General features: G+C 40.8%; 1 long non-coding RNA gene across 1 annotated transcript in view; it reads right to left on the reverse strand.

Moving 5' to 3' along the window:
* LOC138371083 (uncharacterized) overlaps positions 1-3,908 on the reverse strand; it is a 90,136-nt gene extending 86,228 nt beyond the window's left edge. Inside the window, exon 1 of the long non-coding RNA XR_011230286.1 lies at positions 2,960-3,908. This is a non-coding gene — a long non-coding RNA (uncharacterized lncRNA). The remainder of the gene's footprint in view (positions 1-2,959) is intronic.
* Between the last annotated feature and the right edge of the window lie 2,092 nt (positions 3,909-6,000).

Genomic DNA, 6,000 nt, shown 5'->3' on the forward strand with positions numbered 1-6,000 from the left:
CTCAGGCAAGCGTAAAAGTAGTCAGGCAAGAGTAAATGTAATCAGGCAAGCATAAATTTAGTCAGGCTTGCGAATGTGAGAGTTTGTAGTTTTTAACTTGTGAGAAGTTTTGGAATAAATTAAAATTGGTATAAGGAATTTTAGCTCGGAAAATTTCTAAGAACTTTCTTTATTCTTTAACCTTTATTCCTGTCGTGATATTCAACTAGGTCGCCTGAGGAAGGACTTGCTTAGCTAACACACCAGTGTAGTAACCAGCTCATTCCTCACTTTGGGACCATGTATGAACAATTGACTAGGCGCGAGCCAACGCCGAGACCCCAATGAAAATTGAAATCCCCCTCACTTAGGCCGCCGACCTTCGCCAATCGCCGAAGCGAATCTAACGAGTAGGTCACGGGCTCTCACAACAATAATTTATTGTTGTGTGGTGCCGTATATTTGATCCAAAGCTCAGAAAATTAGTCTCAATGTTCGTCGAGTGTGAAGAACATTTGCATAACAATAATAATGTGTGAGGGTGTAACGAAAAGACAGTGTTAACCATAACAACTTAGTTTATTCAATAAAGTACTAACTACTACAACAAAACAAAAGAAATGTCAATGACGTTACTCGAAATCCTTACTGTGACACTATCAATGACAGCTAGACACCAGCCCCTCGGACTGCATAATGAACTAACTCGAACATAAGCGTGACCACAGAGGAATCAACAAGCAAGCAAGAACTAACAGATCTATAATCACAATTACAACAAATGACACAGTAGGTTCTGAAACACGTCTCCAGTAACCTCCTAACTGTTCTACGCCTCAGTGCAGTCTACTCCTGAAACAGCGGTTGCAATGCAATCAAATCAGTAGTCTTTCAATGACAACACTAACTAATGGGTTCACTGGCAACTCCAGCACCCTTCCTCAAATTAATCCTTACGTTAACACTACGTCCCACGGACAATCAATAACAATTGATTTACGTTAATAACACAATAACATTTACGTTAATAACAAGGTAACATTTACGTTAAATTAACAACTCTTACAACTGTCACTAGTAACGCGGAAATCAAACAACACTCTACCCGTCGAGCATTCAGTGAGAAAATCCCATTAATCCCTGTACTTCCAGACAGCTGATTAATCTCTTTACTAGTTACGTTAATTTACGTTAATCGGTTACTAATCACTCAGCGATGGTAAACTCTGATTTGCAATGTCCAAAGTGCTAAGAGAACGGTAATCACTCCTGATTACCTTTAGAGTAATTAATTACTATCCTCAAGATCAATAATTAAACAATTAAAATACGCAACCTTTCACACTGGCTCAGCAATTTACATTAAGGTATGAATTCCGTCTAAGCCTTCCATACTCAGACCAATTCAGGCGACTAATAACAGTAATTAGCCCCACGTTTACGTTATTCTAAAATGACGCTACTCCTCTCACGAGTCAATCAAGTGCCGGTACTTCCGGGTAGATAACGACGTTACGTTAATGGAACAATGTAGCCTTCGTGTGAGTCGATCAAACAAGGATCGAGATTAATTACTTTGACTTCCTGAAACACGTCAATTACCCGGCCCACTGACCGTTAATTACGACAGACAATACTCTAATTCTTATCTGGCTGATGGCTAGGCTCCTCGAGACTACCGTAGCTGCTTACAGGAAAGTAAATTAACCCAAACGTATTCTACGTTACTCAAATTGTCAAAGAACAAATTCTCTTAAAGCAATGGGCGTTCCCTTGGTTACGTTATATTAATTGCCTCGCAATCACCTCACTGAATACTGGACTTCGATGTCCTACCAGATAACCAGGAGAATATATTTGTATATCCAAGTACTCGTCTACAGCCGAGTTCACCCACGACAATGACAAATCACACTAACAAATCACAGTGATTTACGTTACAATCCGGTTGCTATGACAATACTGCAGAACCTAGTAAAATAACCTACAGGACATGAACCCTCTAGAACCCTGCCCCACAATGGTTTTACTGAACTGCAATCACATATGGTGATTGCTCAACACTAGCAACAATCACCATCAAATAACAACCCCCTTTGCAATAACACACACGGCAAGTACTCCAATTTCCAAATATTAGAACCCTGCACACACTTACTTACTTACTTACTGCTGCAAATGACCCCTAGAACATAGGTCAATATATTGCAATCACCTCACAGTAAATAACACATTAACACTGGGCACCGTGACACTACGATTATATATATATATAATTACCGCTGACACATGTAGCCTACAGCTATCAAACGTTATTGGGAACACTAAGGAGAATCTCACACTCCTTAAATCACACGAGGTGAGTGATTTATCGGTCACGCATGCCGATAAACACTCGAGAGTTACGTTACTCGACAGAGCGGGGGCGGTCTCTCTAGACGGCCTCGTCACTCACCAAACCTCACCAAAATTACGTTAATTAATACTGCAACCACAATATATATATTTATATAAATCACACTTGTCACGGCCCTGGGAACACTACAAGAAATTTAAACCACACTGTGGCACACTCCACAATAATCATTGCCAGGAATCACTGGCGTTACACATACCTGAGCGCTCAGTGTTGGAATTCCACACCTGCAAGACCACACATGGAAATGATATCACTCCGTCCCACGGACGATCAAAAATGATTACCACAATGAAATAAAAGAATTTATTACATGGACATCCTCTCCGTCCTTGGCTAAACTATGTATCCTGTTCCCCGTGTGTACCCACACACACACACCCTGTACGTCTGTGTACACTTAAGTCCCTCTGGACTGACAAGATGACAACACAGGTGATTAATCTCCTCGCCCACAATTCACTCCACCTGAACAGGTGCTGCGTGACAATGTGACGGAACACTTGACCTCGAATTCAAGCTTTAGAGACTACTAATCACCGAAATACACACATAGGTACTTACTCATTCACACTGCCGGCTTTACACACCATTCCCATACATCAGGCACCCCGCTATAGGTGGCTGGCTCGCTCCGGGTGGCGTAGGCGGCGGCAGTTCCTGACCGTAGTACAAACACGGGAAATTGCCTTAACACTGACACAAATTTCCCCGTTCCCATCGACTGCTACAGAGCACTAGCAAGTCTAATCATCACTGGTATGGGATCTACGAGTCTGTTGCTGCTCGTATGCACATTCCCCCACGATCCCAGATCACTGTACCTCTACCCCCTGCATACAATAATGTCTTAAACCCCTCCAAGCGACGACTTCGGCCGGATTCTGTGACGACCGATGTCGTAGGTGAAGCAGGAAGCATCAGCAGTTGTAGTCCAGCCACCACGACGCCCTATACATCAATTTGGCCGAATTGAGTACAGGAACGTCTTGACAAGGTGGCGGCTGATTTCAGAATGATGCTCACACCGGCTCTTCCCGCGTCCTTCTCGAAATAACCAATGAGAGGAAGGCATACAGCGGCCTACCCCTCTCATCCAATCAGCGACGGTGTAGCATAGCCCCTAGGGCTGCTCCAAGATGGCCGACCAACATGGCGGCTCAAGATGTTTACTAAGATGGCGGCTGTCTCCATGACAACCACTCAAGTGGCCAGCGAGCGTGGGGCCCCACATGTCTACCCACCCCACGCCTGCGGCCTAGGCGTTCGCGCGCAAAGTTGTCTGGCTCCATGCCATACAATGAGATGATGCTATCAGCTCTAGCACTGTCCACAGACATGCCACCCCGGCCAGGGTAACATTTATGGACTGCTGATGACTGGGGCTCTCACCTGAGCCCAAACACTAGATGTTTCGGTTGCTGGTACAAAACTTAAGTCCGCCCACTTAACAAGTGCACTTAACAAGTGTACTGGCTCCCACAGGCATAAGAGCACTATTGTAAGTGAGCTGGTGAACCACCTCCTCACAGCGAACATTTATTCAGGCAAGCGTTTATTTTGTCAGGCAAGAATTTGTTTAGTCAGGCAGATAATAATTTAGTCAGTCAAGTAATAATTAAGTCAGAAAGTAATAATATTGGCAGGCAAGTAATAATTTAGTTACGTAATTAGTAATTTTGTCAGGCAAGCGTTAATTTAGTCCAGCAAGTTTTAATTTAGTCAGGCACCTGAAATTTATTCAGGCAAACGTAAATTAGTCAGGCAAGCGTAATTTAGTCAGGCAAGAATTAATTTTATTCTTGCAAAAGTTAATTTTTTTAGGCAAGTAATAATTTAGTCAGGCAAGTAATAGTTTAGTCAGGCAAGTAATAATTTAGTCAGGCAAGAAATAATTTAGTACGGCAAAAAATAATTTAGTCAGGTAAGTGATAATTTAGTCAGACAGGTAATAATTGTGTCAGACAAGAGTTAATTTAGTCAGGCAAGCGTTAATCTAGTTAGGAGCGAAAATTTATTCTAGCAAGCGTTAATGTTGTCAGGCAAGCAAAAATAAAGTCAGTCCAGCGAAAATAAAGTCAGTCCAGCGAAAATAAAGTCAGTCCAGCGAAAATAAAGTCAGTCCAGCGTAAATGTAGTCAGACCACCTTAAATATACTCAGGCAAGCGTAAATGTTTTCAGGCAATCGTAAATGTTGTCAGGCAATCGTAAATATAGTCTAGCAAGAAAGGAGCGAAAATATAGTCAGTCCAGCGAAAACAAAGTCAGTCCAGCGAAAATAAAGTCAGTCCAGAGAAAGTGTAGTCAGTCCACCTTAAATATACTCAGGCAAGCGTAAATGTTTTCAGGCAATCGTAAATGTTTTCAGGCAATCGTAAATATAGTCTTGCAAGAGTTTATGTACTAAGGCAATCGTAAAAATAGTCAGGCAAGCGTAAATGTAGTCATTCAAGTGTAATTTTAGTCAGGCAATCATAAATGTAGTGAGGAGAGCGTAAATATACTCAAGCAAGCGTAAATGTATTCAGGCAAGCATAAATAAAGTCATGCAATCGTAAATGTATTCAGGCAAGCGTAAATATGGCCAGGCTATCGTAAATATACTCAAGCAAGCGTAGATTTAGTCAGACAAGCGTAAATGTATTCAGGCAAGCGTAAATGTAGTTAAATAATCGTAAATATACTCAGGATTAAATGAAGTCAGGCATGCATGATTGTAGTCAGACAAGCGTAAATGTAGGCAAGCCATCGTAAATATACTCCGGATTAAATGTAGTCAGGCAAGCGTAAATGTAGTCAAGGAAGCGTAAATGTAGTCAGGCCATCGTAAATATACTCAGGTTTAAATGAACTCAGGCAAGCGTAAATGATGTCAGCCAGGAGTAAATGTAGTCAGACAAGCGTAAATTAAGTCAAACAATCATAAATGTAGTCAGACAAGTGTAAATTGTGTCTTTCTAGAACAAATGTTCTCAGGCAAGCATAAATGTAGTCTGGCAAGCGTAAATGTAGTCAGGCATGCGAACATTTATTCAGGCAAGCGTTTATTTTGTCAAGCAAGAGTTAGTTTAGTCACGCAGGTAATAATTTAGTCAGGCAAGTAATAATTTAGGCAGAAAAGAAATAATATTTTCAGGCAAATAATAATTTATTAGAGTAAGTAGTATTTTAGTCTGGCAAGCGTTAATTTCGTCAGGCAAGTTTTAATATAGTCAGGCACCTGTAAATTTATTCAGGCAAGCGTAAATTAGTCAGGCAAGCGTTAATTTTGTAAGGAAATTATAAATTTAGTCAGGCAATAGTTAATTTATTCTTGCAAGTGTTAATTTATTCAGGCAAGTGTTAATTTATTCAGGCAAGTAATAATTTAGTCAGGAAAGTAATAAATAAGTCAGGCAAATAATAATTTAGTCAGGTAAGAGTTAATTTAGTCAAGCAAGCGTTAATTTAGTCAAGCAAGCGTTAATTTAGGCACGCAAGCGGTAATTTAGTCACGCAACCAGTGTGAGGCAAGAGTTAGTTTTGTCACACAAGCGATAATTTAGTTAGTAAATGTAGTCAAGCCACCGTAAATATACGCGTAAATTTAGTCATTAACAAGTAA

The sequence above is a fragment of the Procambarus clarkii genome, chromosome 34, assembly GCF_040958095.1.
Source record: "Procambarus clarkii isolate CNS0578487 chromosome 34, FALCON_Pclarkii_2.0, whole genome shotgun sequence".
NCBI lineage: Eukaryota > Metazoa > Arthropoda > Malacostraca > Decapoda > Cambaridae > Procambarus > Procambarus clarkii.